We start from the raw sequence: 9,808 nt of genomic DNA, 5'->3' as shown, positions 1-9,808 counted from the left end.
TTTATTTCTATGTATCTCTTGATCTCTTTTTATTTCTTCTCTGACCCAGTTATTCTTCAGTAGCATGTTGTTTAATCTCCATGTATTTGTGTTTCTTCCCGATTTCTTTCTGCAGTTCATCTCTAGTTTCAAAGCATTATGATGAGAGAATATGGTTGGTATGATTTCAATCTTCTTATATTTGTTGAGTCTATCTCTGTGTCTCAGTATGTGGTCAATTCTTGAGTATGTTCCATGTGCAGTAGAGAAGAACATATAAACAACTGTTTGGGGATGGGAGGCTCTGTAAATCTCAATTATGTCCAGCTGGACTCAAGTGTCACTTAAAAATAGTATTTCCTTATTGCTTTTCTGTTTGGATGATCTGTCCATATCTGACAGTAGGGTATTTAGGTCCCCTACTATGATAGTGTTTTGGTCTGTTTCTCCCTTTAGTTCTGTTAGTAATTGCTTTACATATTTTGGGGATCCTCGATTGGGAGCATAGATATTAACAAGCATTATTTCTTCTTGGTGCATGATTCCCTTTAGCATTATGAAGTGTCCCTCAGTATCTTTCTTTACCTTTTTTATTCTGAAGTCTTTTTAGTCCGATATTAGTACTGCTACTCCCACTTTTCTCTGAATGCCATTTGCTTGAAATATCATTTCTCATCCTTTCACTTTGAGTCTATATTTGTCGTTAGAGCTGAGATGTGTCTCCTGGAGGCAGCATATGCTTGGGTTTGTTTTTTGATCCAGTCTGCAACTCTGTGCCTTTTTATTGGTAAGTTCAGTCTATTTACATTTATGGTGATTATTGAGATATGAGGTTTTCTTATAGCCATTTTATTTTTTGCTCTCTGGTAACACAGTGTTTCCATTGCTTCCTTGTCCATGTGTTTCTGTTTTCTTTATTTTGGTTAGTTTTTGTGGATTTTGCCTCTGGTTCTTCTTGTTACATGTTATATATTTCAATTCTGAATCTTTGGTATGTGGTTACCATTATGAATATGTAAAGAATAGTTATATATATACATTCGTCTATTTTCTTCTCCGCGTGCTTTATCTCCATTTCTCTTTGCGAATTTGGATCTTTGAATCCTCTCCTTTTCATTCATTGTTGTCTCATTTTGTCCCTATGTATGCTGAATGATCATTACTATCTTGTTATAACAATTCTCTTCTTATTATTTACACTTATAATGCCCTGTTCTTAATAAAGCTTGCACTCCTCTGTTTCTATTTGCCTGATAGTCACTTTACTCCTAATTATGTATTTTTGTTTTTGTTGTTATTTTGTTTTAGGTGAGCTGACCCCCTTCAGTATTTCCTGTAATGCAGGCCTCGTAGAAGAGAATTACCTCAACTTTTGCATGTCTAGAAAGGTCTTGATTTCTCCTTCATATCTAAAGGAGAGCTTAGCTGGATACATTGTTCTACGCTGTTAGTTCCTTTCACTTAATAGTTTAAATATTTGGTTCCATTTCTTTCTGCTTTGCAGGGTAAGTGCTAAGAAGTCCAATGATAATCTAATGGGTTTTCCTTTATAGGTTACCTTTTTCTTCTCCCTACTGCCTTGAGAATTCTATCTTTGTCATTGATTTTTGATAACTTTATTACAATGTGTCTTGGTGAAGGTCTTTTTGGGTTGAGAAAATTGGGTGTTCTCTTGACTTCTTGAATCCAAGCTCCAGCTCATTCCTTAGACTTGGGAAATTCTCATCCACTATTTGTTTGAAAATGCTTTCTAGTCTCTGCTCCTTTTCCTCGCCTTTGATAATGCCCATTATTCTTATGTTTCCTCTCCTAATGGTATCAGCTAGTTCTTGTATTTCTGTTTCATTATTTTTCATTCTTCTATTTCTCCCTTTTTCCATCTGATTTAATTCTAGATTTCTGTCTTTGATATCACTGATCCTTTCCTCCATTTGGTCAACTCCATTTCTCAAGCTTGCTATTTCATTTTTCGACTTTTGCAGTGTGTTCTTCATCTCCAGAATATCTATTCTGTTCTTCTTGAGGGTTTCAATCTCCTTGCTCTGCTCATCTAGTTGTTTTCTTAATTCCTGAAATTGTTGATATGATTTGTTTTGGATCTCTTTGAGTTTTTCTCAGAAGTACCATCCTGAAGTCTCTGTCATTTAAGTCACATATTTCTATGTCCGTAAGCTTATTTTCTGAAGATTTTTCTCTTTCTTTCTGAGATACCTTGTCACCTTGGTTGTTCATGGTGTTTAATAGACTATTCTCTGCCTGGGCATTAATAGAAGTGTATCCTGTTGTTTTTCAAGAATGAAGATTTATTAAATAAAGGTCTCTGTTTAGCCTGCTGCAAAGAAAGCGCTTTTCTTTTGGTTTCCAGTAGGTGGCATCTAAGCCTCTTGGATCCCCAGCAGTTTCTGGAGTGCTCAGATTCCCTTGGGGCTCTGCGGTGACTGGTCTTGGAGGCTATGGGGGGAGGGGCCCTCTGGGTCGGGTGTTAGGGGCTGCAGCTCAACCTTGGTTTTGCAACCTCCACAGCAAAAATCAGCTGTTGTTCCTCTGCAGTCCCACCCCGCTTCTCTGCTTTCTGCCCTGATGACTGTGCCCTGCAGCCAGCCAGCCACAGCTCACAGCTTTCCAAGGCAGAGCTGTTCAGAGAATTCACTGCAGTAACTCACACTCCTTCTCTTCTCCCCCTCCACCTGCAGGGAGCTCCAGAGGCTGCAGAGGTAGCTTCAGTCTAGGCAGCATTTGCTCAGATTCCCCTAGGGCTCCAAGGCAATTGGTCTCAGTGGTCATGGGGGGAGGGGCCCTCTGGGTCCGGGTTTGGGGGCTGCAGCTCAGCCTCTGTTTTGTAACCAGGGACAGTAAAACTCAGCTGTTGTTTCTCTGCAGTCCTGCCCCACTTCTCTGTTTTCTGCCCTGATGACTGCGCTCTCAGGTCGGCTGCGTACAAGCCCTGGCACTTCCAGGAAGGGTTGTTCAGGAAAGTCACTGAGCCTTCACCCTTCCTCCTCCTCCTACAGAAGCTCTGGCAGCAGCGAGAAGCAGCTTCTTTATTATTCCCAGTCCACTGCCCGACACACAGGGTTCTGACCTGTGGTAGCTCTTATGCACAAATCCCATGCTCAGATGTGCTGGTGTCCAGTTTTGGTGTGTTTGTTTGTTTGTTTGTTTGTTTTGAGTTTTATATGTTCAGTTTATTGTTATTTCAAGAGAGATCTAGGGACGTTTCTCACTTCGCCATGTTTCTGCCATCAACTCAGTGGTCTAGTTTTCATATCCATTCAACCACTCTATCTTTTGGTTGGAATGCTTAATTCTTTTCTATTTGAGGTACTTGTTGATAGATATGTAGTTATTACCATTCTTTATTCATGTTTTTGATACATGATTTTTCTTCTTAAAGTAGTCCCTCCAACATTTTCTGTAAAAGTGATTTGGTGGTGATGAAGTACAAAATTAAATGTAACAACATCTATGTCATTGGGGTACCTGAAGGAAAAGAGTAAGAACAAGAAGTTGAAAACCTATTTAAAGAAATAATGGTGGAAAACTTCCTTAACCTGGTGAAGGAAATAGACATACAATCCCAGGAAGCTCAGAGTCCCAAATAAGATAAACCCAAAGAGGCCCACACCAGGACACACCATAATTAAAATTCCAAAGGTTAAATACAAAGAGAGAATCTTAAAAGCAGCAAGAGGAAAGCAGTTAGTTACCTACAAGGGAGCACCCATAAGACTGGCAACTGATTTCTCAAAAGAAACTTTGCAGAACAGAAGGGCTTGGCACAAAATATTCAGAGTGATGAAAACCCAGAATCTACTTTATCCAGTAAAGCCATCATTTAGAGTCAAAGGACAGATAAAGAGCTTCCCAGACAAAAAAAAAAAAAAAAAAGCTAAAGGAGATTGAGTGACTTTTCCAAAGTTGTACAACTAAGATGGTAGAATGAGAACCAGGTGTAAAACTAAGGGGTTTTTATTCTTCAAAAAAGAGAATTATAAAGGGAAATTATAATATTAAAAACAGTTCAAATTGAAAATTTGGTTATGTGCATTTAACCATCATAAAAAAATAAGGGAAAATGAAATGATGTTGTTTTTAAATAAGAAATAGTCTTTATCTATTCAAAATACTCTTAGATGAAATTTGTTGGTACTAAATGAAACTACTTCTAATATATTTGAAAAGGTGAAAAAATATATCCCTAAAATTTTCTAGTAGTCTGTGTAGTGGATGGACTTATGGGTGATTTTCTTTTTTTTTTTTTTTAATTTTTATTTTTTATTGTGTTATTATTGACATGTAACATTATACTAGCTTCAGGTCTACATCTTTTCTTATTACAAGTGACATTGGTTAATAAAATTATACAAACTTCAAGTGTACAATTCAATACTATATCAACTATATATTGCATTGTGTGTTCACCCCCCAAGGTCAAATCTTCTGTCACTATATATTTGACCCCCTTTACTCTTATTTACCTTCTTCCTCCCCGCTTTCCCTCTAGTAACCAATAAACTGCTGTCTCTGTCTATGAATTTTTGTTTGTTTGTCTTGTTCATTTGTTGTTTTCAGTTTTATATTTCACATATGAATAAAATCGTATAGCTCTCAACTTTCGTGTCTGACTTATTTCACTTAACATAATAATCTCAAGATTCTTTTTTATTATTTACATTTTTCTTTGTTTTATAAGTGTCTGTGTGTTGTTTAATATTTCTCAAAAAGTAAATTTTATCAGGAAAAAAAAAGATGTCGTTGGGACTACTGCCTAGCCCATCTATGACCCTGGAGTTATTCCTAAAAAGTTCTTTGTGTGTTTGCATGTGTGTCTCATGCAGATTTGTAGACTAGGTGGATATGGATGGAGATCCTGCTGCTATTGTACCTGGGTCCCAGCTCCTTAATGAGAGCACACTTGTCAGATTGAGGAATTTCCCATCATCACGTACTCCTATCCTACACACCTTATTCCCACTTCTACTCAACTCAACTCCATTTCATCCAACCAGCTTGAAAACAGGTCTCTAGCCATTGTCGTCATCTGAAAACAAGGAAAGAAAGATGCATTGCCCAGGCTAGGGCTGAACATGAATGCCACAGATGTATGTCCCTCTCATTCCCTCTCATGTTCTGGTGCTAACTGCACAACCTGGGCCTTAGAAGGAAAATTCATGAGTTTAGAGAGGAAACTCTTATCTGGAAAAGACCAGTTGCCTGCCTTGACTCATTATGATTCCATGAGTCCTTTCGGGCTCTAAAGCCTTTGGTCCCCTGTGTGCAGGGTCAAATATTCTGTCCCTAAATTCTGATTCATTCTTCTGTTGCTAGTTCTTATTAAACTTGTTTTTAGCCAACTGTGTCCAGCTTCTGCTCCTTGTATCCCTGAGCTACTCAAAGGGGATATGGCTTATGGGCACTTTTCTTTCATGTTTAGAAACAGGAAGAGATAAGATGTCAGAAATCACCCTTGGTGATTCAGCTGTGAGAAGATTCATGCTGCTTCTCATTTCACATCCCCTCCTGCTTCTAATGGGGTGGGAAGGAATTTACCCAGGGAGTGGAGATAGGAAGACTCTCCCAGAAACATCCTGGGGCATCTGAAAATGGACTGACACTGGGAGCTGGAGGAGTGCCTGATGAGGAGTGTAGGGTGTCCTTGGGCCACTGTGAGTAATGGAAAGTGGAAGCCATCAATGGGCAGGGGCCTGACCACCTGGCTCTATCCACGGTGTGAATGATGATGTCACCCTGGACAGCCTCCAGCCATGAATCTCCCCCACTACCTCAGCATAGAAGGTGGCCTTCAAATCCATTATTGTCCTAACTGAGCCCAATCCCAGGTTTTCGATGATGCAAACAGCACCACAGAGAAGAGTCTGTAGCTGAGTCAGAGCTTCCGTCTACCCCTCGAGGCATAGAAAATTGAATGTAGACCTCCCTCCATCGCCATCATGACAGAGCAGTGTATCTGAATCTAGGTACCCTCAAGCCCAGCCAGAGAGCAGAGATGAGCAGAGCAGTTAGCAGACTTCCTTGAGCATCTGGCTCTAGGCCAGCCCAGCCCCAGGACTGCCATCCTGAACTGCATTTGGAGTCTCTGCCCTTTGAGAGGTAACATTTTGTCCTGTTGTGTTCCAGACATCGAGTGTGAACCAAGCTCAACAATGTCCTGTGGAATATATTTAGACTGCCAGGACTTCATGGAGAGCTACTGCAGTTGCAGCCCAAACTACAGATCAATGTTCAGCACTAATGTTAGCAAAACATGTGATGGTAAGAAGGACCCTGTCTCTTCCATCTCCTCATTTATTAGATTTAGGATTCTCACCCCTTTTTCCAGGCAACAGAGCACTGGCCTGGGCACCTACTTGGTCACCCACCCTCTAAAACGCCAAGATTCTGAATGTCCCTCTAAGTATTACTTATGCAATTTTGGAACATCCTCTTGCCACCTCGCATCTTATTTTCATAAAACAAAGTGAGAGGTGGCATTTAAGATACTTCAAGGGTGAAGAGTATTGCTTTCCAGAGCAATAACCATTCTTTTCTTCATTAGTGACCGCCAGGGTAAGACCTTCCTTCACTAGAATCCACACAGGATTGGCCACCCCAGGAGCACCCCCAGATCCTTCAGGCCTTGATGGACCCAAGAATCCTGTCTAGAAATGTGGGAGTGGAAAGAGCAGAGGATGGTCCCATGTTCCTCAGCTGGCCCTGACCCTGGCCAACAACCATACCTGGCGAAGACCCTTCCTTGCATCCTGATCCATCTCCTTAACTGCTGTTTCCCCAAGCAAGGCTCCATCCTGATCGAGCTCAACAATTTCAGTTCATGGGCTGTGGGAAATTCAGATAATTAAGACCTGAGAAGATGTTGTGTTGGGCGTGAGCAGAGTGACATGAACCACCCCACACACACTCAGAAATTTGGATGAATAGAAGAAGCTTCTATCTGAAGGAAAACGAGCAAGAAGACATAATTGGGGACCATTGCTCCAGGCCTGACTCTCTCCAAGAAAGGTCAATCCAGACTCTGTTGGGGCCAAGACCACTGGGGAACAGATGATAGAGCCTAAGACCCCATCAGTGAGCCCAAAAGTCTGCATCCCTAGTGGGAGACAAAGGAGCCAGATGAGAGAAATCCCTGCCACCCTGCCCATCAGCATTTGCTCCCCTCTTCAACCACCCAGCCCTCATCCACTACTAGCTTTGCTCTGAAGTAGATTCTTGCCACTTCCTGTCAATCCAGGGGATGCCTTTGTGGGATCAGAAGAGGCATCTTCTCTACCCCAAGGCTTTGTGGCTGAACACCATGGCATGGCACCCATTGTCAAGGTGGTCCTGGTTTGTCTGGCATCATCTTCATTCTCCTCATCCCTTTCTGCAAGCCCCTGAAGGAGCCAGATTCAGAGATGGGTCTTGAAGCTTGGGTCTCAGAGTTAGCATGGATGCAAGAGCATTGTCCCACCAGTGTCACCAGGAATCCAAGAATTCAGGCAAAGAGCACCTGCCCTGAAGGAGGCAGGATAAAGGCCATCGCTGGGAGCCACGATGGGTATCACTGAGGGAACTTAGAATTTCCCCTGTACTTGGTTCCCAGGTAAACCCACCCTGGCTTTTGTCCAAATACTCAGGCTGGGACACAAGTGGCCATGATGTCCCCACCTTACATGAGAGCTTCTCAAGGAAGCAAGGATACCAGGGTTGAAAGACAGGAGAACTCAGGCCACTTCCATCCACATCTAGACAACAGAGCATCTAGGCCACTACATTCACCTTTAGGATGCCTCCGTGTGAATAAGAAATGGCATCCACTTACTAGGGTGAAGACAGTGGAGCCTTTGCAAAGTAGATATCTGCCATTGCCAGAAAACAAAGAAATTGGGCATGGGGAAAGGCACACGAATCTGAGGACTTTCTCCCCCAAGATTTACCTTCTACACTGGGAGATTCTGGAGTTTCTAAGAAACTGCTCTGTGTATATTCTATGTATATTGTAGCACCTGAAGTTCCAAGAGGGCTGTGGCTGTCAGTGACTACCTCCTTGGGGATTCTCGGGAAACGGAGGGGAAAGACTGAGTCCTTGATTCCAAGTAAAGTACAGAAACCTCAAGGAAGTCACCAGAAAGCTGTGGGCTGCAGGGCCAGAGCTACCACCCCAGATAGCAATGACCACGTGGACAGGAATTGAAATTGGAGTGTTGTTTTCCTATCTTTATCATCTATGTGTCTTTCTGCCCCAGGACTCTTTTTGCAGCTGATGTTGACATTGATTGCTGCAGAGGAAAACCTTAAAGGTGAGTCTGCCCAGCCAGCCCCATTAGTGACATAAGATGGGGAGTGCATGCTGGGGTCTGGGCCCACTCACCAACAAGGGGAGAAAGGAGGTGTATTCTGCAAGTGAGGCCCAGAGATGGTCTTCTGGAGATAAGAGAAAGTGTCTCATCCTTTCTAAATGTCCATCCCCATAGCCTCTTCCCCAGAAGACTGTGCTTGGTGGTGCCCCCCGCACTCTACATGTGTCAATGACAGCGCCTGTCACTGCGCTCAGGGATTCAGTTCTTCATCTGGAAGGATCATCACCACATTCTTCGAGAGATGTGATGGTACAGCGGCTTGGGCGTGGTGACATATAGACGTTTTGGGGGGTGATTGTGGGGCACCCAGAGTCCTCAGCCCTGAGAGCAGCACAGAAGCATTTTGTCAAAGATCAGAGAGAGAAGACAGGGCAGGGAAGTAAGAGAAGTGGGCAGTCAGGTTTTCTTGATTAGTCTTTCAGAACTACTACCCATTTTTAAATTTGATCGTATAGTTTCTTTTCTGTTTAGTTCAGTTGTATAAGTTCTTTATATATTTTGGATATTAAAATATTTGCAAATCAGATGTATGATATGCAAATATTTTCTCCACAAATAGAGGTTGCCTTTTCATTCTTTTTGATGATTTCCTTTACTGTACAGAAGCTTTTTAGCTGACATTGTTCTTTATCTATTTTCGCTTTTCTTGCCTCTGCTATTGATGTCAAAAAAAAAAAATCATTGCCAAGACCAATGTCAAGAGCTCATCCCTGTGTTTTACTCTAAGAGTTTTATGGTTTCAAAGTAGCATTGTTTTTTAAAAGATCAGAATTTAGTTCTAAGAGATTGAGTGAATTATCCAAAGTCATACAATTAATAAGGTGGTAGACATAAATCCAGTTCTAAAACTAAAGAGTTTTTATTCTTCAACAATACAAGATTTTAAAAAGAAATTATACTACATAAAAATAGTTAAGATGCTTAAAAATAATAAATAAAATAAACTATTAAGATGGTAAATTTATGTTATATGCATTTTACCACAATAAGCAAGTGGCGAAAAAATTACAGGGTTTTTTTTACATTTTTTAATCATTTCATTCTATTTTATTTTTATTATGGTGACATTGGTTAAGAAAATCCAGTAAGTTTCAGGTGTAAAATTCAACAGTAAGGCATATATATATATTGCATTATGGGTTAATCGCTCATAGTTAGATTTCTGTCACCACATATTTCACCCCTTTTACCCCATCTACCTACTCCTTCTTCACTCTCCCCCATCCTCTAGTAACCTCTAGTCTGTTGTCCATGTTCACGAGTCTCTGTTTCTTTGTCCTGTTTGTTTGTTGCTTTTGGGTTTATATCCCACATATAAGTGATATCATATGGTTTTAAACATTTTCTGTCTGGCTTATTTCGCTTAGCTTGATTATCTCGAGGTCCATCCATGTTGTAGCAAATGGCAGTATCTCATCTCTTCTTATGGCTGAGTAATATTCCATTGTATATATGTACCACAGCTTCTTTAT

At 41.1% G+C, this 9,808-nt stretch overlaps 1 protein-coding gene and 1 long non-coding RNA gene across 2 annotated transcripts in view; both read left to right on the top strand.

The window, feature by feature from the left end:
• The window catches only part of LOC102895024 (adhesion G protein-coupled receptor E2), a 76,155-nt gene that overhangs the window by 44,735 nt on the left and 21,612 nt on the right, over positions 1–9,808 (top strand).
• LOC112485383 overlaps positions 8,222–9,808 on the top strand; it is a 6,211-nt gene continuing 4,624 nt past the window's right edge. The window contains exons 1-2 of the long non-coding RNA XR_003048413.1: positions 8,222–8,276; positions 8,451–8,585. This is a non-coding gene — a long non-coding RNA (uncharacterized LOC112485383). The remainder of the gene's footprint in view (positions 8,277–8,450; positions 8,586–9,808) is intronic.

The sequence above is a fragment of the Pteropus alecto genome, unplaced genomic scaffold, assembly GCF_000325575.1.
Source record: "Pteropus alecto unplaced genomic scaffold, ASM32557v1 scaffold388, whole genome shotgun sequence".
Lineage (NCBI taxonomy): Eukaryota > Metazoa > Chordata > Mammalia > Chiroptera > Pteropodidae > Pteropus > Pteropus alecto.
Note: the sequence above shows the minus strand (reverse complement) of the source record. Positions and strands in the feature narration are given on the sequence as shown.